Source organism: Canis lupus, chromosome 18, assembly GCF_048164855.1.
Source record: "Canis lupus baileyi chromosome 18, mCanLup2.hap1, whole genome shotgun sequence".
Taxonomy (NCBI): Eukaryota; Metazoa; Chordata; class Mammalia; order Carnivora; family Canidae; genus Canis; species Canis lupus.
The window spans coordinates 10,663,720-10,690,309 of NC_132855.1; positions in this window are offsets into that span (position 1 = coordinate 10,663,720).

The window sequence follows — 26,590 nt, forward strand, 5'->3', positions numbered from 1 at the left end:
TGGTATTTGTCTTTCTCTAACTTATTTCACTAGTATGATACCCTGTAGTTCCGTTCATATCATTGCAAATGGCAAGATTTCATTCTTTTTGATGGATGGCTGAGTAATATTCCATTGTGTGCATATTGTTATATATAACATCTTCTTTATCCATTCATCTGTCAATTCACAGAAGTCTGTTGCATTTCTATTCACTAATGAGTGAAATCAAAGAATTGATCCCATTTACAATTGCATCAAAACCCATCAGATACCTAGGAATTAACCTAAGCAAAAAGGTAAAAGATCTGTACTCTGAAAACTATAGAACAGTTATGAAAGAAATTGGGGAAGACACAAATTTTTTTTAAATGAAAAGAATGTAAGCCCCCAGGATACAGAGACAGGGTGTTCTTTATTCCTCCTATGGTGTGACTTTAAAAATGTAACACAAAATATAAGAATCATTAAGCTGCACCTGGTTATAGGAGTCAGATGCTAATTTAGGGGCTCTAGCATAAAATCATTTGAAATGGATAGAGCACTAAGTTGTTGAAATAAGAATAGTGAGATGACACCACAAAGCTTTTGTTAGGTTATTTAAATGAAAACTGAAAATTAGAAAAAAAAAATAGGCCATGCAGACCCTCAAAGATAGGTCTCCAGGTCAGAACTTGAGTGATTTTTTTTCCAGAGAATGAAAATAGAATTTCCAAGTGGTTAGCCATTTCATGTAACATAGTAATTAATGAGATCCAGTAGGGCTGAAATAGCGGCATGGGTGCAGATGGTATAAAAGAAGTCAGACTTAAAGAATGTATAGGATCCCGTAAACAAAATGAGTTATAGATCATAGCTCATAGATGAAGGATTGCAAGACTTTAGAGAAGTGGAGAACCTTTGTAAATTTCTAGGTCAGGCACTTTATTTAATAGATGAAGACAGTGGGGTCTAGAGAGGCTAGTAATTCATGCTACAACATTTGTATTCCTGAACAATCAACTGCTACCATACTCTTTCTTCCAAGAGTAATTACATTTTTCACATCAGAGACAGAGATTTATGTAGCACCTTGAAAAAAATGCCTTTTAAAAATGTGCTATTCAGGACAATTATTTAGGGTAAGGTAGCTAATTGAGTACTTAAAGTAGTAAGTGTATTTGCATGCTTAATGAACTATAATTTATTTAAAAGTACTCTATCAAATTACAGGGAGGATGCATTTGAGGCTTAACTTATTCTTTTAAAAAGTTTTATTTTATTTTATTTTTTTGTTGTTTTTTTTTGTTTTTTAATTTATTTTTTATAGGTGTTCAATTTACCAACATACAGAATAACCCCCAGTGCCCGTCACCCATTCACTCCCACCCCCTGCCCTCCTCCCCTTCTACCACCCCTAGTTCGTTTCCCAGAGTTAGCAGTCTTTACGTTCTGTCTCCCTTTCTGATATTTCCCACACATTTCTTCTCCCTTCCCTTATATTCCCTTTCACTATTATTTATATTCCCCAAATGAATGAGAACATATAATGTTTGTCCTTCTCCGACTGACTTACTTCACTCAGCATAATACCCTCCAGTTCCATCCACGTTGAAGCAAATGGTGGGTATTTGTCATTTCTAATAGCTGAGTAATATTCCATTGTATACATAAACCACATCTTCTTTATCCATTCATCTTTCGATGGACACCGAGGCTCCTTCTGCAGTTTGGCTATTGTGGCCATTGCTGCTAGAAACATCGGGGTGCAGGTGTCCCGGCGTTTCATTGCATCTGTATCTTTGGGGTAAATCCCCAACAGTGCAATTGCTGGGTCATAGGGCAGGTCTATTTTTAACTCTTTGAGGAACCTCCACACAGTTTGCCAGAGTGGCTGCACCAGTTCACATTCCCACCAACAGTGTAAGAGGGTTCCCTTTTCTCCGCATCCTCTCCAACATTTGTTGTTTCCTGCCTTGTTAATTTGCCCCATTCTCACTGGTGTGAGGTAGTATCTCATTGTGGTTTTGATTTGTATTTCCCTGATGGCAAGTGATGCGGAGCATTTTCTCATATGCATGTTGGCCATGTCTATGTCTTCCTCTGTGAGATTTCTGTTCATGTCTTTTGCCCATTTCATGATTGGATTGTTTGTTTCGTGGGTGTTGAGTTCAATAAGTTCTTTATAGATCTTGGAAACTAGCCCTTTATCTGATACGTCATTTGCAAAAATCTTCTCCCATTCTGTAGGTTGTCTTTTAGTTTTGTTGACTGTATCCTTTGCTGTGCAAAAGCTTCTTATCTTGATGAAGTCCCAATAGTCCATTTTTGCTTTTGTTTCTTTTGCCTTCGTGGATGTATCTTGCAAGAAGTTACTGTGGCTGAGTTCAAAAAGGGTGTTGCCTGTGCTCTCCTCTAGGATTTTGATGGAATCTTGTCTCACATTTAGATCTTTCATCCATTTTGAGTTTATCTTTGTGTATGGTGAAAGAGAGTGGTCTAGTTTCATTCTTCTGCATGTGGATGTCCAGTGTTCCCAGCACCATTTATTGAAGAGACTGTCTTTCTTCCAATGGATAGTCTTTCCTCCTTTATCGAATATTAGTTGACCATAAAGTTCAGCGTCCACTTCTGGGTTCTCTATTCTGTTCCATTGATCTATGTGTCTGTTTTTGTGCCAGTACCACACTGTCTTTATGACCACAGCTTTGTAGTACAACCTGAAATCTGGCATTGTGATGCCCCAGATATGGTTTTCTTTTTTAAAATTCCCCTGGCTATTCGGGGTCTTTTCTGATTCCACACAAATCTTAAAATAATTTGTTCTAACTCTCTGAAGAAAGTCCATGGTATTTTTATAGGGATTGCATTAAACGTGTATATTGCCCGGGGTAACATTGACATTTTCACAATATTAATTCTGCCAATCCATGAGCATGGAATATTTTTCCATCTCTTTGTGTCTTCCTCAATTTCTTTCAGAAGTGTTCTATAGTTTTGAGGGTATAAATCCTTTACCTCTTTGGTTAGGTTTATTCCTAGGTATCTTATGCTTTTGGGTGCAATTGTAAATGGGATTGACTCCTTAATTTCTCTTTCTTCAGTCTCATTGTTAGTGTATAGAAATGCCACTGATTTCTGGGCATTGATTTTGTATCCTGTCACGTTACCAAATTGCTGTATGAGTTCTAGCAATCTTGGGGTGGAGACTTTTGGGTTTTCTATGTAGAGTATCATGTCATCGGCGAAGAGGGAGAGTTTGACTTCTTCTTTGCCAATTGGAATGCCTTTAATGTCTTTTTGTTGTCTGATTGCTGAGGCTAGGACTTCCAGTACTATGTTGAATAGCAGTGGTGAGAGTGGACATCCCTGTCTTGTTCCTGATCTTAGGGGAAAAGCTCCCAGTGCTTCCCCATTGAGAATGATATTTGCTGTGGGCTTTTCGTAGATGGCTTTTAAGATGTTGAGGAATGTTCCCTCTATCCCTACACTCTGAAGAGTTTTGATCAGAAATGGATGCTGTATATCGTCAAATGCTTTCTCTGCATCTAATGAGAGGATCATATGGTTCTTGGTTTTTCTCTTGCTGATATGATGAATCACATTGATTGTTTTACGGGTGTTGAACCAGCCTTGTGTCCCGGGGATAAATCCTACTTGGTCATGGTGAATAATTTTCTTAATGTATTGTTGGATCCTATTGGCCAGTATCTTGTTGGGAATTTTTGCATCCATGTTCATCAGGGATATTGGTCTGTAATTCTCCTTTTTGGTGGGGTCTTTGTCTGGTTTTGGAATTAAGGTGATGCTGGCCTCATAGAACGAATTTGGAAGTACTCCATCTCTTTCTATCTTTCCAAACAGCTTTAGGAGAATAGATGTGGTTTCTTCTTTAAATGTTTGATAGAATTCCCCTGGGAAGCCATCTGGCCCTGGACTCTTGTGTCTTGGGAGGTTTTTGATGACTGCTTCAATTTCCTCCCTGGAAAAAGTTTTATTTTAATCAATTTCTTTTGTAGTACACAAAGTAAAACTAAAATTTTATTCCATTAAAGGAAATATCAGCAAGTAGAACTAAAAACACAAAATGAAAAAAAATAGGGATAAAATCTTGAAACTAAATAAAAACAGATTAAAAACTCATTCAAGGATTACAAGAAAAACAATTTAATCCAAGCAAGGATAATTTGCAAATCGAATAGTAGTGGCAGAGTGGTACAGTAGAAAGTGCTGTCAACTAAGTTAGACTATACTTGGATTCTAGTAGTACTGTATCAATGACAACTTAATGTCTCTTGACTTCACTACTCTCATCTGCGCAATGGATTTAGGTCATTAACGTCGAATACTAAAGACCAGATTTGATTAAAGAAAGTGATTTTTCCTCAGGGCCAGTTCTATCACTTGATTTGGATCTTCATCCATTCAATTCTAATGGCCTAACTATCCACCTTTGGTTTATGGTAGCAAGGGCTTATTGTTGAAGCCTAAAATATTCTCTGCAGGTCTAGGGAAAACAATTGTCAAGTTATGCACACAGCTGCAGTTGACAATTATGTATTTGCATGTATTCACTTTACCAAGTTGGAAGGTAGGGAAAGCTGAAGCATTATCCTATTTAATAAAACAAATCTTGACAGGACATGTCTTGTACATTGTCATTATTACCCTATACATGGATCCTTAGCATCTCTGGAATGGTTACTCTTCTCCCCACTTTTATTGCCAATGTCTTAAGTCTAGCCCCAGTAGTTCTAACCTGGAGAAAACACCCTCCCATATTTTGTCTTGTAGTCTCTGACAACTTCTCTCCTACAAGCTATTAGAAGGATCACAGCATATATAAATGAGATGATGTTAAAATTTTTCAGTGGTTTCCCAAATACAATCCTCAGTAACATACAAAGCTCTTAAAGATTTGACCCATTCCAATTTTTCCAGAATCATCTCCCTAACCCCCATTATTGACAAGTAAATGCTCCATCCATCCCAAATGAGTTTATGCTAGAGCTCCAAAATTTGCACTCATTGCTTTCTCTGCCTGCCTGATAGTTCCTATTTTTCCCCCTACTCTGTGTACTTCTTTTCTGCTTGGTTCACTCCTAGCTTTCCCCAATTCCCTGTTATTTAGATAAGATAGCCAGAACTCTATGTAAATAAGCATAGGACTCTTCACATTGTAGTCATTTGCTTTAAAGGAAAAAAAAAAAAATTCTTGGGAGTCTTCTGCAGAAAGGCATCATAGGAAGATCCTGAACTCACCTCCTCCCAGGGAATCCTCCTCCCCTGTGTCTAAATCTACGGTGTATATATAGATCATTTTCCTCTGAAAAATATCTAAAAACTACATGAGCTGTTTCTCCACAGCAAACCATAGGAAGATCACATTAAGACAGGTAGGAGAGACAGAGATATGGTCTCACCAAAAACCCAGCCCCCAGCACAGCGACACACAAGTGGGAGGGATCATACCAGCCTAGCACCTTTTCCAGAAGAGTCAGGGAGGCAACCCTACTCCTGGGATTTCCACAAAGAAGACCCCAAGACATCTGGCTTGGAAAACCATGAGCAGATATCCAAGATACCCAAAGTGCTAGAGGAAAGTAAGAATCCACCCCCCTCCTTTAATATTTTATTTATTTGAACAGAGAGAGCAAGCACAAGCAGGAAGAGTGGCAGAGGGAGAGAGAGAAGCAGGTTCCCTGCTGAGCATGGAGCCTGACTATGGGGCTTGATCTCAGGACCCTGAGACCATGACTGAGCTGAAATCAAGAGTCGGACACTTAATTGACTGAGCCCCCCATGTGCCCCAGCTTCTTGGTAGGTCTTCTTTCCCAGAGAATTACGAGGTCTGGAAATGAATAATTATGAACACTCATTCCTGGATTTAGAAAGGTTGTGTTCTTTGGAAAAATATGTACCCAATTCTCTTCAAGTGTAACACCAAACTTCTTGTATTTTTGGAGGGAGGAGAAAGACTCATATCCTCAACACAACGAAAAACTCTTCCTGACCAGATGAATTCTCATTCTAGTGGGGAAGAGAAGTAGAGAAGAAAGACTGAAGTTATTTTTGACAATTTATGGAATTTTAAAACTGGATCTTTGTCCTTTTACTAAGAGTGGCATAAACTTTCCTATTTAACAGGTCATAAGTTTTTAAACCTGTGTTCCCCGAACTCTTCTCCTAAAATCTAGTGCTTTATTTCCAACTAATATACTCAAATCCAAATTCTTTATCTTTCTTCCTTTTTCTTCTTCTGTATTACCTACATTTGCAAAGAAACCTCCTCCTCCCTCAACCAAAGTCAGTGTGCACATAGGTGTCCCAGACCCATTAGTCATCTAAAAAATGCAAATTAAAACTGCCAGAATGTAAAAACAACTGGAATGGCTAATTACACTATTGTAGAGTTTATGGAGCAACTAGAACCCTCTTGCCCTACTCATGGGAATCAAGTTACAATCACCTTGGAAAATTAGTTTCTTACAAAGTCAGACATACCATTATTCTGACAGAACAATCATCAGTCTAGGCCTTCATCCACACAAAATGAAAATATATAGATTTGTACAAAAATATTCAAGCAGCTTTATCCATAATAGTCAAATGTAGAAATAATTCACATGTCCACCAACGGAATAATTTTTTTAAAATAAATCTGTTACAGTCACACAAAATACCATTCAAAATAAAAATGAACAAAACATAGAACTACAAAACAGCATGGGTGAATCTCAAAAAAACATTTTGAGCAAAGAAATTCCATTATCAATCACTGTATAACATAATGATTCCACTTATATAAAGTTCAAGAATAGACAAAAGTTATCTATGGTAATAGAAATCACAATAGTTATTTGTCTCTTGAGAGTAGGAGATTACAAAGGGGGGGGGGTACACCTGGGAGGATGGAAATATTCTATATCCTGATAGGGGTATATGTTACATGGGTTTGGACATTTATCAAACTCAATCAAGTATTAACTTATAATCATTTTACTATATATACATATATATATATACTCAAAAAGTACTATTAATTAATGTCAGAAATTACTTTCTTTGCTTTGGCAAAATATACAAAAGTAGGAAAGAAACTCTTTTTATTTTATTTAGAGGGCAATGTTTTCTCCCCTTCTAGGAGATCATCATATTGAATACACTTAAACTCACAAGTTGTATTTGCATGTTCTGTGTCAAGCACTTTATTTTCACTTCTTTAGGACATGGTATTTACCAACCTCGAGTCATTTCTCTTCTTTGTCCTTGAAAGCTTCTATTTTTAACTGCTGGTTTCGAAGTTCACCAGGGTCCATTAGAGACAGATTGAGAAGCAGAAAGAGAATAAAGCGCCAGGTTCAGGAAAGAAAATAAAATGCACTGGCAGACTATTATTTTTTCCTTGGAACTAACACTGCTTGCAATAGTACTGGTTGTCAAACATTCTACTAGCCATCAAACTTGCAGTCCTGAGTGCTTAGAAATAAGAGATACCAAACACAGGATTGACTAATTGCAGTGGCAGCACCTGAGGACATAAATATCCCTCAGTAGAAGTTGAAACAAGGCAGGTTCCCCATGTATCCCCTCCAGATAGATGAGGTTTCAGCTGCAGTGAAATGGTCAGAGTTAATGAAGAGTTGTCAGTGCTAGAAAATGTTGAGTTTGAGTTTGCAGTTGACTGAATCTGGCATATTGCAAGCCAATCTGTATGAAAGCCAAGCACAAACAAAAGACCTAGTAATTAGTGATGGCCAGTTCAACTTGGATCACACTCCAAACATTGTCACCGCTTGTCATTCATTTGAAAAGTCATTAAGACTGTAAGACCCGCTTTATTACTGACTGTATTTGTTCATTCCACGTGCAACCACCTCTCTATCTGCTGCAATCTCTTCTGTGGCACTGAATATAAGTTACTAAAAAAGAAACTTCTTTTCCTGCTCTATTTAAATTACAGTCAGAAGCTTCTAGGTTTTAATTTCCTGGATAAACTTGCCTCTGTGCATTAACAGGCGCTTACTTATTATATCTGTGGGTACAAAATAAACCTGTCTTTCATCAGTTATATGTTATTCTGGGGCATCACAAAAGAACCACCCTGAGTTCAGCCCAGAATGCAAGGACTATCATTTTGGAAACCACCCATCCAGAGATGTGGATTTTCATGGATCTCCATGCATCTTCATGCACATAAGCTACAAATATCTTGTCACATTGATTGAAAACATTAACATTTCTCCAGGGAAGCATGAATTTGGAGGTAAACATTTGAAATGGCCTCATGTAAGTTCAGATCAGGATTTGCTGCAATAAGAGTTTGCTACAGACTTTGAGTGAAATTTGACTTCTCAAAGTGTTCGTATTTCAGATTTACAGACAACCTGGGCGAGGTGTTTATGCTTGGCTTTCACACAGATTGGCTTAACTGTTAACTCATTAACTGGGATCATTATTTTCTTGCAGCTGAATCCTGATCTGGAGGCTGTACATGAAAAAGTAGCCTTGCTTCAGGTTCTACTAAGCCAGGAATTTTCATTTTTGTGGTCCGAGGAAATAGAGAAAGCACATTAAAGCCCATCATAGAAGTGATTAAGAAAATCCTTTTACAGAGACTTCCAAATACATTTGGATTACGATCTATTTCAGCATGACAAAGAGCTCCATGGATGCTTACCCTCTATTTTCTAATACTCTCTTAGCATTCACTAATTCTAAAAGGAGATAAGCTTTATTTAAACGAATGTCCCTTACATGACAGATATGCTATATGTAACTTTCTATGCATTTACTTATCAAAATTTTATTGAACACATTTTATGTGCCAGAAAGTGCCAGTTCCTAGGGATGCTGCTGTGAGTAAGTCAGACCAGTAATCCGCACTCACACAGTTTACATTCTGGAGAGGTGGGGCAGTGGAGATGAAAGAAAAGAAAATAAACAGCAAGTATGTAATTATAGATAGTGATAAGTATGAAAGCTATGAAAAGTTTGGTAATAGAAATGGAGAATAACTGGTTAGAAATAGACTTCAGATAAACTGGGTAAATATGAAGGATGAAAGAACCAACCAAGCCAAAAGACAGGCATTCCTAAGAAAAGGAATTGTAAATGCAAAGATTGAAGTATGCAAGAGCTTAGTGGATTTAAAGGCTGGAAAGGAGGGCAGTACACCCAGAGAGTAGCGAGGTAAGTTAGTTGTTGGAGGTCACTGAGGAAGACAATGCTGTTCGTTGACTTGAGAGCTGGACTGGGCAATCAGGGGCTCCTAACTTCCTCCCGTGTCCTTGGAATGTACACTTTCTTCAGTCTCTCCTTGCTTGCTGTATACCAGGACCAACTTGCAAAACACCAACAGTATTATAAGATGTAACTCATGAGGCAGGCAGTCACATCACAGACTTGTGTTTTACTCTAGGAACCATAAGCCAGTTCAATATTTTGAGCAAGAGAGTTCCATAAATCTAAACACATCTTTAAAATCACTCTGATTTTCTTGTGGATATTGGATTACTAAAGGTGATAAAGAATAAAAGATAACATGTTATACTTACAGCATTTTATGGGAAAGTTGATGGTGTTATAGGATAGTGGAGGGGAAAATGCAGAGAAATGGACAAGATATGGATAGGAAAGGGAAGAATTGGCAGATTCAGGTTTTAGGATAAGCCACTCAAGGGTGTAATTTGATCTGGTGACATAAATTTGTGAGCATATACAAAGGTTGTGATGATATAGTGAGACAAAATACAGAGAAAAGAGATTAGGATAATGCCCAAAGGCCCAACAATACTAGAAGTATCATTGCAGAAGAGAAGCTAGTAACAAGACCAAGAAAAGAGGCACAATAGGACAAAATATGGAAGTATCATCACAAAAGCTAAGAGAAAAGTATCTCAAGAAGGGAATGGTAGGTTAACCAAAGAGTGGGCCAAAGAGAGTCCAATATTATGCAGTGATTTCATAAATTAAAATCTAACATAGTGGGCAGCCCCGGTGGCTCAGCGGTTTAGCGCCACCTTCAGCCCAGGGCCTGATCCTGGAGACCTGGGATTGAGTCCCATGTTGAGCTCCCTGCATGGAGCCTGCTTCTCCCTCTGCCTGTGTCTCTGTCTGTCTGTCTCTCTCTGTCTCTCTGTGTCTCTCATGAATAAATAAATAAAATCTTTAAAAAAATAAAATCTAACATAGCATAAATATTGACACTAGACCCTAATAGAAATTACTATATTAAAGGCAGGCAGGGATTACCACAATTTCTAGAAAGCTCATTGCTCATGTTCTCCTTCCAGCTCTCTCCATCTTTCTCTCCAAGTAAGTTAAAGGAGAGAGTGACATTTGAGTCTTCCTTGTAGCTCTGACAATACAATGCAAGTAATGCCAATTTTTATCTAAACGGGAAGAAAGGTATAGGACTAAATGGACATCTGTCCCAACTTTTACCACTTCCTATCACATATAAGAGTGGCCTGGCCAGGTTTAACCTAATGTTCAAAGTGGATAGAGATTGGGATCTTCAGAATGGCAAGGGAAGGAAGAGCAAGGAACAGGAAGTTTTGAGGTGGTAGAGACTAGCCAAGTAAGTACAGAAGAAGCCATGCATGCAAACTGGCTGGAAGGAGAGAAAGAAAGGAGCAAACATCAGGACAAGAGAAGGTAACCATCGATTCAAACATGTGAATAAGAGAAACTGGATAAAGGCATGAGCAATCTCCTAGGTTCATAACTGCCACTTTGAGCAGCAAAATCTTTGCTTGCCTGACTCAGGTATGTGTACACAGATAGGACCACTACCACCAAAATGCTATCCTATCCATTTAATGTCTCTGCCTCCATGCTGGGCCCAAACTCACCAAAACTCTAGCCTTTATCACCCTCCTTGCTGTCCTCCCCAGGGCTCAAATAAAGGCAGTTTGAAGAGTCTCGTCAAGATGGCTACTCCTGTCTGACCACTTGGGGGCTCCTACATGTGAGTTGATTAGTAACTGTTCTCAGATTACCATCCACATCGAGGCTTTTTTTTTTTTTTTTTTTTTTTTTTTTAAAGATTTACTTACCTTTAGAGAGTGAGAGGGAACATGAACAGGAGGGGGAGAGGGAGAAGGGAAGGAAGAAAGAATCTCAAGCTGACTTCATGCTGAGTGCAGAGCCAGAAGTGGGATTCAATCTCATGACCCTGAGATCATGAGGTGAGCCGAAACCAAGAGTCCAACAATTAACTGACCGCACAATCCAGACACCCCCCACATGGAGGCATTTTAAGCATAGAAAACTTAAGCAACACCATGGTCTCAGGATGACCAATCATATTTCCAACAGAAATAATTTAGGAAAAATTCTGCATAGTTTCCACCTGACACTGAAAGAAAAATTCAATATAAAGACAGCTTAATAGAAGAGAGGACTTCAAGTTCCCAAGTTCCCCCCCACACAAATCTTTTATTGATTCCTCTAGAATCTATTGCCCTTTGATAAGAAAGATCTCAAGTACAGCAGAACCCAGCTCTTTGGCATGATCCAGTACTACCCACAGATTGACCCGTCCCACAGACAGCCTCACCTTGGGTGTATGTATAGAGCAAACACTAACATCATGTGGTGCTAAACTCAGAAGCTTGTTTATTCTCAAAAATAAGTTTAAGAGGCTGTAGAGTTGATTATGTAAGTTCTCCAATACATATGCTTTAGTTCAGGTATCTATGCATTACAGTAACAACAAAAAAAGTGCTTAATAGAAAATGTCGTGAAGCACAGAATTACCTATATACTAATATCCTGCTGTGCCTACAAGCGTACCATGAACATGTACCACCATAGCCCTTTCCAAAATGTTTATGTTATTCACATAGAATCATGGTTTCCCTAAAAGAAAAAAAAAATCAATACCAAGAGAGGAGGCAAATTAAACGTCACTTGCCTTCAGTACCTCCTTCTTCCTATTTTTTTTAATTTCTAGGTGAGTCATCCAACACTCATTGTCCCTGGCCACCCTAGTCTCTGAGGACTTTTCTTCATCCTGAATTGCCTCAGGAGGTTGAAGATGATCCTTGAAGGCTTCCCTAGCCTGACAAACCAGCTTAACTTAGGGAAGATTTGTATAAATATTACCACTTCAGTATTTTATCCTGAAGCCTTTTTATTACATTTGGGAGCCATTAAAAATGCCATGGCTTCACAGCTCATTGTGCTTGAGGGGGCACTTACAGTGTTCAAAGTGAAGGCAAGTCCATTCAGAATGGACAACTGAGGATGGGCTTCAGAAAGTTTGTTTAAATTTGGCCAAGCACTACGAGCACTCTGTGCAGCATAAGATAATTTATGATAAAATGGAAATGGACCAGAGGCATGCTGTCATGAGATGCCAGATGGACTTTGTGTTACCTCTTGAGAGAGCAGGGCACACAGCTTGGCAAGGTGAAATTGCTATACAAGAGAAAAGTGCTATAGAGAATCGTGAGCGCTTGATTCTGGAAGAAAGATACAAAGTGAACCTGGATGTCTTAGAAAAAAAAAATAGAAGAAGAGATAAAAACAAGGAGTCAAGGAACAGACCTTACTGGGGCAATGCTGTCAGGAAACTAAAAAGGGCATTATGAGCTGTGAAGCTAACAAACAAAACTAGACACCATGTTTGGGAAAATAAGCCCCAAACAACCTGCATTTGTCTCTCGAGAAAGGGTTTTGAAAAAAAATTACATGTCAGGACTTGAAACAGGAGAAGCTGTGTTTTTAGGAAGCTGCAATGTGGTTTCTAAAACAAATCTGTATCTGCTATAAACAAAGCTCATAAAGAATATTTACAAATATCCACATCACAGAAGAACCAACAGATAATGTCAAATTTTGGCATTTGGTATTTATTTCACTTGTTAATTGGATATAGTATTTGTACACTCAAAAGCATTCATAATTAATATGTTTGACAGCAGTATCATTTTTGTCATTATAATTCAGTAGCAAAAATAGTATTAGCTACCATTTATCATGTGTCTTGTTTCAAAGCTTGGCCTTGTGTCAGGCATTATGCCAGAAGATTTCTACATTATGTCATTTTACCTCAACACTTAAGCGATGTGGGCATTACTGGTCCCATTTAAAGTATTATAGAAATTTGATAAAGAAATTTTAAGGAATATGCCTAAGGTCAGACAAATATCTACATTTAACCAGTACAATATACTACCTCTCAGTTGTCAAAGATTTTAGGCATCATCCAGCAAGCTCTTTAAAGTTCCAAATCTATATATATTATTTTGATCTAGGGTTTTCAATCTTATAGGGTCAGTGCAAAATTTCACCAGTGTGAAGATATATATTTATACATGCACATTTATCACATTTAGTAAAACTTATTCAGTTTGTGGGGCACATGCCATATAACAAAGAGTGGCAGAAATCTCTGCTCTGAAAAAAATATTAGTAACAGTTTACATAAGGATGCTATACTGAGCTTTATCTGTATCAGTTTAGGCTAATGCAACAAAGGCTAAAAACCAGAAACAGGTGCCAAAATGCCCACAATCCAAAGGCTAGATTACTGGTGGCAGAGAAAGAATGGACCTCATTTTGCAACCACCATTTTAATAATCAGTGTAGGCAAGAATGATTAGCAGATGCTAAAACATTTAGGTGAAAAGTGATTGGGGATCAAGATATTAATACTGTCTGAAGTATAAACCACCAGATTACCGCTTAATTACAAAAAGATAAGTGTACATGGAGAAATCTGGTACCTACCATCTTAATGATATACAGAACATATTTGATAATGAGATAAATTGACTTCACTTTTCTTCTAGTGCAATGTTACAGGAGGTGTACACAATTATCTATGTAGAGTTCATTTTGAAGGATTTACTTGAAGCCTAACATGAGAAAAATCATAAGATAAATCCAGACACTGGTCTTCAAAAACCCAGACAACTGGCCTTCAAAAATGTCATGGTCTTAAAAGAATTAAAAAGGCTGAGGAGCTGGGAGGGAGGGAAACTGCTCTAAACTAAAGATGAAAAGTGATCTGACAACTAAATTCAGTAAGTGTTTTTTTTTTTTTTTTTTAATATCCTGATTTATTTTAAAGCACAGCTATGAAGAACATTTTTGGGTATTTAAAAATGTGAATTTATACTGTATGTTACCTAACAGTACTATATCAGTGTTAATTTCTTGTGTGATTATTGTTTTGTGATTATGTAGGACAGCATCCTTATAGATGGGAAATATACGTGAAGTATTTAGGATAAAGTGTCATGATGCCTGTACATTAATCCCAACTAGTTCATCAAGATAAAAATACAGGTAGATGATAATTGTTTAATAAAGATAATATAATCTAAGTTATAACCTATTAATGTATAGTACAAATTACATGATAGATATATCTAACATGTTAAATATCAGCATACATGTACAGTCTGTAAATATACTACATAATAGCACTATGCTAAGTAAAATATAGGAAGGATATGGCATGTACTATATAGCATTCAATGTAAAGATTATAGATTATATAAATTTATGGATTACCTAATAAAGCTTAGTAAATTTATCTAAATCTACAAAGAGATTATATATAAATGTATATTATATATGAAATGAAATATCTGCTCCATATTTATAGACAGATTATGAAAAGGCATAGTAGAGCTTTACATATTAGATTAACATGCATAGAAGCATATAGACATTGTTTATATACATAAAGGAAAGATAGATTGATTGATTTTAGAGCTAGTAGTGCCATGATGGTCGAGCTGTTCCTGCCACTTCAAAAAGATTCCCTCCACTCAGTTAAGCCAAATAAGGGAGCTTTAGGAGAACCACTGACAGAGGCTGAAATGCATTCTCTGCTATTTAATTCTACCCTGGGAGAGTCTACAGGCAAATGTAGCTGGAGAAGCACTGAGAATATGCTGACTTAACCACCCACAGCACAAATGTTCATGGTTCTCTTGGACCAAAGCTACACCTTACAAAAGACCTATAAAAGGGGCAAAGAAACCATTACAGAGTAGACCAACCAGAATGTCAGAGGCTAGGTGATTGATCAAAAGTGGAGGCTGGAAGTAGCATTGCCTGAGTCAAATATGCAAAGGTCTTCGTCCTTATAAGGCTTAGAGTCTAGAAGGGGAAATGGTCATTTACCATACAATTTCACAACTAAAAATCACAATTGCCAGTTTTGATAACAAAGACCGAATGAGTCTATTTTGCGTTTTCCTCTCTTAACGATCATCCAAAAAGCACCATGGAATGAAAAAGAAAAACTTCTCAAATGAAACCTGGAACTACCATAATTCTAGACTATAATTGATGCAATACTCTGGTCATAGCAAAATCTGGGGAGAAGAAAAGGCCATGCTAACTACCAGTACATATCTCCTTGAATTCCTTATGTGTCAGTCCTAGAAGATACATATATAGTCATCTTTTGGAGGTGGGTAGGTCTTTCTTGGAGATGTTCGACATCACTGAATAGCAAGGAGGGAGAAGACAGAAGAAAGAAAACCCACTGAAAGGACACTTAGAGCAACAACTCTGCCTTCCAGTGGAGGGAGACTGCAGGAGAGCAAGGATAGTGACAGAGGGAGATGGAACAGGTTCTAGGTAGTGACCAAATGTAATTCAGAGACCCTGTGATTTACAAGTCTCTGCTGGAACCTAAAAAGACAAAAAAAAAAACAAAAACAAAAAACAAAAAAAAAAACAAAACCAAGAAGAAATGTGTCCCCAATTAAAAGAAACCAATTTAGTGACAGGTGCAACACACCATTAGCCTAAGACTAAAAAGCCTGGAACTGGATCTTCTTCCCCACCTTCTGCTCACTGCTATTTTTCAAACAATAGGTATCACCATTTAAAGATAAGCCTATGGGACGCCTGGGTGGCTCAGTTGGTTAAGCATCTGCTTGGGCTCATTCATGATCCCTGCTCAGTGGGAAGCCTGTTTTTTCCCCCGTTCATGATTTCTCTTTCTCATACTCTCTCAAAATCTTAAAAAAAAAAAAAGAGCTAGAATCATTTAGGCATAAGTGCAAGATCCACACACAGAAACTTAGAGGAAGTCACTGAAAGCCATAAAAACATGGGTAGGGCAAGAGACCATATAGCACTTACGAATAAAAAAGGACCAAAAGGTAAAACAAAAAACAAAACAAGACAGAAAAAACAAACAAACAAAACAAAAAAAAAAAACAAAAAACAAAACCAACAAGGCAACCAAAGTGATGAACCCAAATAAAGTGTTCAGATTTCCATTCAAAATGGACTACAGTCACTAAAATAAAAGATAAAAAAATGCCAAAAAGGAAAAATCTCAAGAAAGAAGATGCCGAAAGTTGAAGGAGAAAAAAATTATAGCTCAAACTATGCTACAAGAGCCCTGCCACGTATCTTTTCAGCTGAAAGGGCTTGACTTCTAAATGCCTTGAAGTTACTTCCTTCAACATTGCACATGTCATAGAAATACTAAAATGTGAATTCAAAATTTTCACATTTTAAAATTTCTTCTCCACAGTAGTACCATACAGACATTAAAGAAAGAAATGGAAGATGCTGGCATCATATCACCTCTTTCCCCATTCCCTCTTGGATTCTTGGATGCAAATGGTTTTTCACAGCTATGTTAACACATTATTTCAGAGAGGTTGGAGTCTTACGTTCTGTATTTTCTGATGCAAGAATCTGAGACTCAGTAAATATACATTATACAGCATGTATAAGGAAAATTGCACCACAAAGTTAAAATGGGCGAGGAGGACTTTTTTTCAGTGCCATTGCCATGGAGGAAAGAAGTTGAACTCAACTCAGCTGAAGCAAGACAAAGCGGAGAATGAGTTAATGCATCAAGTCCCAAAGGAAGTTATAGGACAGCTTGGTCAATGTGATAAGACCATCCGTGTTTCCCAACTGGCACCTGTTGAACTCATGCTCTTTCCTTCCCACAGAGACTGAGAAATAGGAGCAAGGGCTTTCTTTCTTGTTTACATTTCAGAGGGATGGCTCTCAGGTCTTCGAGAAGGACATTCCTGCACTGGAAGAGTATTTACATTTCAGAGACAGAGGAAGAATTTACAAGTTCTCCAAAGTCAATGCTCTAAGAAGAAAGAAGTCGGTGACCTAAAGGCAAGAAGCAGCCTGTTCAAGTGTAGTCAAGCTAAAAAGGAAAGTTAAGGACCTCTCAGGCAGGCATAAGTTCTCGCTGGTAAGGACTGCATAAAGGTCTGTCCCTGGAGAGTCTAAAAACCAAATTTAAGGAATTTTTTCCAGTTGCTGTCTTTAGGCATGTTATGGACATGGCTATTCTTGAGAATAAAAATCCTCTCTTCTGCACATCCATTGACTGAGGCAAAGTTTTAAACTATCAATTATCTTGCTTAACAGGTAAAAATTATTAATTTCGACTTTACAAAAATGTGAGGATTAATAGGCAATGTTTATAAAACTTTTCCATTTAGATGTAGAAAAAAACCATTAAGGACAGAGTATGATTCCTATCAATTCAAATGAAAATCTGATCAGCAAATTTGTAAAGTGCCAAACTAAATTAAATCTCAAAAAGACCCTAAGCTATTCTCTTATAAAGACAATATTTGCACAAGAGCTTCATTTCCTGTCAAATTTCCCTGTGATTGTAAATGAAGAATTATAAGAAGCTGTTGTGTAAATAACAGTAGAGCAGCATTGGTCCTAGAACACTGGAATCTGTTATATATAATGCTATGTTCTCTATTCCTCTAGTCTTGCCACAAATTTCTTTAAAAAAATTTTTAACTGAAATGCATTAGTTCTTATGGTTTTTTAAATATGTTATAAGTTGCAGACAATTTCAAAGCGCACATATATAGAAGAAAATAAAATCCCCAATAGTCTCACCACCTTAGAAATTCACATACCGATGTAATTACTAACCTGTTTGTTCCAAAAAATATTTGGGTTCTAATCATAGTACCAGAAGATTGTACATTGGCTTTCATGTGAAATTTGAACAAAATAATTCAAGAAACTCATCTGACAGAAATAAGAACTGGTAGTATTTTTATTTCCTCACAGATTTTCCCCTCTATGTCAACATTGCTTTCATGGTACTCTGTGTTCTATCCACACCCCCTTCTGTTTCTTTAAATGTCTCTTCTTTGTATCTGTCAAGTGAGACAGGAGGGTTTAAGTCTCACCGAATTCCTTAACTGAGGAAGAGCTTAGCTGCAGCATGTGTGCTGGTATCAGTAGTAGGGACTTCTAAGTATGGTTATCTCAGGAACACTTCCTGGGCTCAGAGGAACCAGGATGTGATGAGAGTTTGCCCACTGACAACCATCTACCACTGGCTTACCCTTTTAATTAAAAAGCAGTGCCCAGGTCACACAGTATAAAGATTAGAAAGTCATTCCTCAAGGTCTTGGGTAATCAAAATGGCCTTTTATAGGGTTCCACACAACTTTTGGGAGAGGAAGAAGAGCAATTGTTTTAGTAACTATCACTACAGCATATCACACTGGTAGCCTATCTGGTGCCTCTTGAGAACTAGAACAGGGTGATAGTTCTAGAAGATGAATTAGAAGGTTGTACAGCGCTGTGGGCGTAAGGCTTGGAATGCCAATCACCTGTTTGTCTTGCTTCAAGCAGGCACAGCCCTCTGCTAGGGTGTTCCTTGAGGAGGACCATGGCCAAATTTCAGTCGATTCCTGTCCTTTTAGTCACATTTGAGTAGGGTACAACCCTCAACTCCATGGAGTAGCCCTAGTTATAATTCTGCCTGTATCAGTGTATAGACATATAAATTGGTAACTACAAACACCAATACTAAGTATATTTCTGTATACTTAGACCCAAATTATCTTAGGTGGGCTTTATACATAGCAGGAGATTATCTTAATTGTGATGAACTCCTCTGATTTAATGCTTAACATCAAAGACATTTTTTTTTCTACCATTGTACAGGTGCAGAATTAAGAGAGGTATGATTTAGCAAAGTATTATGGGTCTCAGGTCTGGATCTAGATTACAGAAGTAGTGTGACAACACTTAAGGTAACTAGGTATGTTAGTTGTTTTTAAAGATTTTATTTATTTATTCATAAGAGACCCAGGCAGAGAGAGAAGCAGGCTCCATGCAGGAAGCCCGATGTGGGACTCGATCCCCAGACTCCGGGGTCAGGCCCTGAGCTGAAGGCAGATGCTCAACTGCTGAGCCACCCAGGCATCCCTAATATGTTAATTTTGTATAAAAATAAGGAATCACTTGAGCTGGATATCCTCCTACTCAAGCTGTTCACTTTTGAGTAACCATTATGTTTGGTGGTCTTTATGAAGGGTAGGAGATAAAGGATCTGGTCTTCTGAGTTATGCTATACCTTAGAGGCACATATCCCTTACATAGGAAAGACAGTCACTACAGGTTAAGCCACATCTCCCCCTAAGATCCTCCCCCTCCAAAGATCCTGATCTACTTATTTTGTATTTTATGCTATGGAAGACCAGTCTCAGGGCCACCCGATTTGTTACTTTGTAAGAAAAAAAAAAAAGTTTACCGTGATTTCACAAGTGCTTAAACTTTCCCTTTTATCCTTCCTAAAGCTTTTGGTGGAATGGGATTAGATGTAAATCTTTGTTTTTACATCAATATGGCAAATTTTTCAAATCTGCATTCTCAAATACTTTATTCAGCTCACAGTAGTCAGTTGTATTCTTAAATATTTTATTCTAATGTCCAATTCAGAAACACCTTTTAAGTTCTAGACTGAATCTCTGTTCTGTTATTGTCAGAGGTTAATCTCTTTGCAATTTATATTCATGGAGAACTTTACAATTGTTCTTATTTTATTTTCCGGGGCCATTCCACTATGTACTACCTCCAGTGTAGATTTTCATTCTAACTCTTTGCCAAAAGCTCTTCTCTCCTTCCAATACACTCTTGAAGCAGCACAACATTTTGATGTTGTATTTCCAGTTCCTGCGTGGATTCTGAAAATAGATCATTTTCAGTGGCATGTTCTTCTTGTAACTAGCGGAGAGGTTACTGCCATTCTCTTATCCTGCAATTTTGCTGTTGCTGTTTTTATAGGCACAAGTTGCTATTTACTTACGTGTATATGAAAAGAACTCTATTCAGACTCAACATTTACCAAAAGATAGTTTACCATGACTATGCTCAATTCCCACTTAGGGGTTTGCGGTTTATTTCTCGGACTTAAAGTCAGAGGCCAGCTTATAGACCCAGATTGTTTTTCAGTTTCCAGTACTTCTCAGGCATTTAGCTATATATTTCTACTATGCAAAGTATAACCTTCTTCATGTCTATTTTCTACATCTCTAGCACCTTGAAGCAAGATTCTTATTACTCTAGCCCCCACCATACAGCACTGTATTGGACGTGTTGACAGTGGTCACAATGCTTTAAGGAACCATCGCCCTCCCCCACCTCCCCATTCTGTTCATTTGTGGAAATTCATCTCCCAAGGGAGGTAAGAAGTGTAGAGATGCAGAGCTAAGGACAGTGATCTCTTACCCTAAAAAGTACCGTTTCTACCATCAACAGCAGTTTGCCCAGCTTTCTGCCTGAGCCAAACCTGGTCTATGAATCTAGAAACTAATACTGAGAAGGGGAAAGGATATTTCTGGCTTCTATTAAGTGGATTGCTCTCTTTATGAGGCAAAGCCTCAGCATTCATCAGTTGTTTTTCCTCCATCCATTTTTATTGCTCTTATGGTTAGTGGAAGTGGAGTGAAGCAATCAATTGCCTGTCAGCTTTCATTTTTTAGATTGTTGTGAGTGGCGATCTTTTCTAAAAATTGGAATTTTTTTTCCCTTCTGCTTGTTCCTAATCACCCGTCTTATCATTGCTCCATCTAAGCCTGTACCAAAAGCCTCAGTTAAGTGTCTTTGCTATTTCCAAGCCTTGTTGATGCTGTCTGAGATTTTTCAGAGGTCAAATGACAATCTACTAAGCAGGATCCCCCATGACAGATTGTCAGCAATCTCAAAAATAACTAAGTCAGTCACCAGAGCTTATTTCTAACCCTTTTTAACTCCAGAATTCACTTAAATATTACCATATAAAGCTATGATGTAGTACATTAGTATCCAGGGAGTGGTATGCTGTGCACGTGTACGTGTCTTCACACAAACACATGGCATCACGAACACATGTGCACTTAGGACAATCACATGCATGTGTCACATAGAAACATACTCATTTGTCATTAGACGTCCTAAGGAGAATGATGAATAGGAGTAGAATGTGGATGGCACTTTACACATTACTCAATCAATTCAAAAAATAATTAAAAGAAGCTACCAACACTTAAACAAGTTCAATTATTCATTTGTGAAGTTTATTAGATACCTACTATGAGCTCAGCAGTGTAACAGAAGCTCAGAAAGGTAGCAAATAGTAAACTACTCAATGATATTGGGGAGTGTCAAATCTAACTATATTGTCTATGTTTTCCACTACTCCTTGCTAAAAATGCAGGGTTTTTTTTGTTTTGTTTTGTTTTGTTTTTGTTTGTTTTTTTTATAAATTGCTTCCTCCTAGGACATTAGTCTTACAAAAGTTTTTCTAGCAAATTCAAACAGGAATATAGCATCATTTAGTCTAATCAAACACTGAAATAGGTCTTTGATGTTAAGTTTCTGTGTAGTTTTTGTATCTCAAAAATATTGAATTTTTAAAAGATTTTATTTATTCATGACACACACACACACACACACACACACACACACACACACAGAGACAGGCAGAGACACAGGCTGAGGGAGAAGCAGGCTCCTCACAAGGAGCCCATTGTGGCACTAGATCCCAGGACTCCAGGATCATGCCCTGGGCTGAAGGCAGGTGCCAAACTGCTGAGCCACCCAGGGATCCCTGAACTTAAGTTTAAAATGCTGACTTGAAAACATGATGGCAGGAAAGTTTTTGGGTATCTGAATCCTACTACCCTCCATAGCTGACAGAGCACCTAGGTTAGTAAAATCCAAACCTTACAAAATACTTTTGCAACAAAGTAGCTGCAAGGAGTTTCCCAAATCTGAAAATGTAAACTGGAAGATAGAAGACACCAATAGCAACATGGCCCACATAGGATCTGCGACTTTTAAGAGAGAAATCAAAAAGCCAGAGGACATTAGATGGCCTTATGACCCAGAAAACCTATGCTTCAAACTTGAATATTCAACATGCCATGCACAGGTCAGCAGCCAAAAATGGCAGGAAAGTTTATGGATTCCAATCTGCAGGGTAGTAGAAGGAATGTTAAGTTTAGATGATAGTAGAGTGGTCCTGGGCCCTTTCAACTCTAGAAACTAGATGAAACTTTCTTCTGAAACACAAGTCTACACTGAGGAAAAAACTATTGGGAATAGAATCCACATTGAACGAGAGGAACAGCAGAGAAAAAAAAAAGGAAGGCCCATATAAAAGTGGAGGTGAGAAGGAGGCCTTCCATGCTATAATATACAAGGTCATCATCTTGAACACTTTGTGAAAGTAGCAGAAGTAATTCTGAAGCTCTAAAGAAAGTTATCTCCCATAAAAACAGGAAAAATGGTCACACTTACACATGAATAACAGAAAAGGATTATGATAAAACCCCATTCAAAATCTCTGTTTAATAGAGCAAGGTGCAGAATAAAACAAATGAATGTATATCATAAAGATAAAAATCTGAAAAGATAGAATTGAAATATAATGCTTTAAAATAAGAAATTAAAAAAATTGAAGGATATAAATTAAGAAATTAAAAAATAAAAGGATATAAATCTGATACAGAAAACCTTCAGAATTTAGATGATTGAAAGAAAGACTTGGATGATAGCTGGGAAAACACAGGAAAATTAAGAAAAACATTTCAGAAATAAACAAATGAAACACAAAAGTGAATGAACACTGGGGGTAACAAACAGCATAGAAAAGGAGAAAAATCTAAAAATTAAAAGAAATGAACACATATAAGAGCCTAAAGGGATAAAGATAGAAATAGGGAAACCAAATGTAAAGAAGATTCATATATTCAATAATGACACAATGGAATAGAATTCTAAAAATTTCAATTCAATGAACTTTGAAATAAATACTTGAAATTATAACCAGAATAACCAATGCAGAAAAATACACTAATAATCAATGAACCTTAAGAAAAAACAGAACCCTTGGCACAGCCAGGCAGTAAGCTCAAGAGGAGGACACGGTATAAATTTTTCTACAGAAATGTTTTATGACAGAAGGCTACATAATAAAGAAGAAACATGGGGGGAAATGTGAGTTACTGACTATTTAGCACAAATGCATTTGGGTATAAAAGCCATGATACAATGTTTGTTTGTTTTTTTTTTTTTAATTTTTATTTATTATTAAATTATTTAATTATTATTTACGATAGTCAGAGAGAGAGAGAGAGGCAGAGACACAGGCAGAGGGAGAAGCAGGCTCCATGCAGGGAACCCGACGTGGGACTCGATCCCCGGTCTCCAGGATCGCGCCCTGGGCCAAAGGCAGGCGCTAAAACCGCTGTGCCACCCAGGGATCCCGACCATGATACAATGTTATGAGAATTCAAGAGTTCCAAGAATATTATGCCTATTAACTCTTTTCAGAATGGGCTGCTGATAACGAAAATAGGGTGATGAGGACAGTAGGACTAGGGATGGGCATTAAATATGTGCCTGAAACACTGAAGCTAACTAGTGTTTATAGTAGAGAAATCATACTATGTAATAGCTCTACATTCTTCTATACAGCTATCAAAAAAAAAAGGTGAAAAATGGGGAATATATGAAAAATAGACCAAAATTAATCATTACCTTATGGTTATTTACTGCAAAAGGATAACATTTTAAAATAGGGAAGCCCAGATGGCTCAGCGGTTTAGCACTGCCTTCATCCCAGGGCATGATCATGGAGACCCGGGATCGAGTCCCACATTGGGCTCCCTGCATGGAGCCTGCTTCTCCCTCTGCCTGTGTCTCTGCCTCTCTTTCTCTCTCTGTGTGTCTCTCATGAATAAGTAAATAAAATCTTTAAAGAAAAAAAATTTTAAAATAAATGCTGGGAGATAAGGGGGAGAGGGAAACAGGCCATTAGCTACTTTCAGTAGTGCTTATGGTAGGAAACAGACAACATCCAGAAGGAGAGTGATTGGGTTTATTATAGGAGAATATTAATATAAAATCATTAGAAAACCTTCCTAAGTACCAAAGGGGGGGGGGAGAGTTTTGATTAAAGGACTAAAGATTTCCCAAAGTGTTCATCTATAAGGAAGAGAAGGAACAGATCAAGAAGATGGAGAAGCTAGACCTCTCTGCGCATACCTTGTTTGTAAACTTGACATTGAAACAAGGAAGATACTGTACCTAATTTTAATAGTTTTTAAAAGGCAAATTCTGAAAAGCTAAAGCATAGCAAATATACCCAGCTGTGTACGGAGTTTGTTGCAAAATAAGCAGACTATTTTAAGGGACTTTGAAATACAGTAACTTTTACTATATATGCCAGGTGAGATATAAGTGGAATATAAAAAGAACTGCAAAAAAGCCTTAAATCGTATAAATCATATTCCCGGTGGCAGTGTTCGTATTTTACTCTGAGTCAATTGTTTTTGTATCATGGGATAAAGCAAATGAATGATTATATGGATTTCTTTGAGAACGGAGATTTTCAGCATGAGACAAAGAATTTCTACAAGATCAGTGCAGTTAAATAAAAACCCTATGGTCTTAAAAGGGAGACTATCAGTAAGTTACATCATGGGTTCTTACTAAGACAAACAAGTCGTTCACTGGAAAAGCCTAGGTACAGTGACCGACCCAATAGCAACAAAATAACAAAAAACAAATGATGCCTGGCATCCAAATTATTACTTTCAATACCATTTCCCAGAATTCTGGAGAAATTGCTGATAGGATATATATGAAATGAAACCGGAACTTATTGTCATACTAGACATTAGGAAGTTGCCAAAGAGTATTCCAGAAGAGTCAAAGGGCATACAAACTAATTTAAAGAGGTTCCCATCGGCTGAAAAGGGACAACTGAATGTCAATAGATTTAATAGTTACAATGGATTGACACAAACACACAAATGTGGTAGATAATAAATTCACTGATTATATCTATAGGATGTTGAGAACCAAAATGTTATTTTGAAAACCAATAAACAAAAAGAAAGAATCGAGCAAACTGAATATACTAAAACTGTATATTAGGATACCTCAATAGTTGTTAAGGAGAGGTGTTTCTTTATAGAAGTATTCCAGCTAATAAATGAAATGGGAGTGACAAAATTTGAATAATTTAACACAATGATGGACCTAGGCAATAATCATTAATAGCTATTAATGTCATAAAAAAAGTTAACTGAATTTTATAGGCTTCTGAATGGAAACACAACACATTATCTGAAGTATTCCTATGAAAAAAAAAATTAAAGCTAAGCCTGATTAGATTTCAAGATCTTACTACCGTTTTACAGGAAATAGAGGGGGAAAGTGGAACATGTTAATTGACACATTGGAAAGCAACCAGCAAAATCCAGACTGTGGCAAACTATACAGAATAAATGACCTCGCTTCTTCAAAGGAACTGTAAGAAGTAAAAATAAAAAATATAGAGGAAACTTACACACAAAAAAAGAGACTTCAAAGCTATAGCAATTGTAATGTAGGACTCTTATTTCAATATTGATTTGAAACAAGAAAAATCAAAATGTGACAGACACCTTGAACAATTATGGAGTATCTGATGCTCTTAGGAAATTAATCTTAAAGTAGAATTGGTCTGTGGTTCTGTGTCCTAGAGTCCTTATCTATAAATCTCATCGATATACAGATGAAATAATGTAACAGTAAGATAATCTGGTAGAGACAGAGGCAAGTGTGGGGGGTGAAAACAAAACCAGATTGGTCAGGAGTTGATAATTAATGAAACTGAGTAATAGACACATGGAGGTTTTATCTTATTCTTCATACTTTTATATTTATTCGAAATTTTCCACAAGTTTGTTTTAAGTACAGAAGAGATCAAAAATAACTAGTTAGGGGTGGGAAGTGGGGAGAAGGGGAGTAGGGAGTCTTGCTTATTGAAATAAAGTGAATGTTTTTCAACTTGTTTTACTGTATTTGAGTAAAACTGGTTCTGAATCTTTAAGTTTGAGAACAGCCCCATTTTTAACTATAGAAAATAAGATTTGTCAAGTCTTAAATCTGTAACCAAGTCATCTGTTTTATTTTGTTTAGGTTACTCTCCTCCCCAAGCCTCTGGTAATTTAAAGCAAACATTTCCTTTAAGACGCAAAGAGAAAAGTGTAACTAACTAGAAAGCTCATGGTTTATATTTTTAATAAACACCTTTTATCCAAGATAAATTTCAGTATTGTCAATTTTCTCTCTAAAAGCATGAGGAGTCTCATATAACAACTTCATTAGCATAGAAATGGATTTTTGTATGTAATTTACCCCCCACATATCTTATAGTTGTATTTTTTTTAAAAAGCATAAGAACATTAAAAAACAGATTTTTAAATAATAGAAGATTAACATCTGAATTGGAATTAAAATATATCAGATAAACAGTAACAAATTAATTTAAAGGCAAGGAAGTAAGTGTAATCTTAGAAAGCCATAGATTTTATGCATC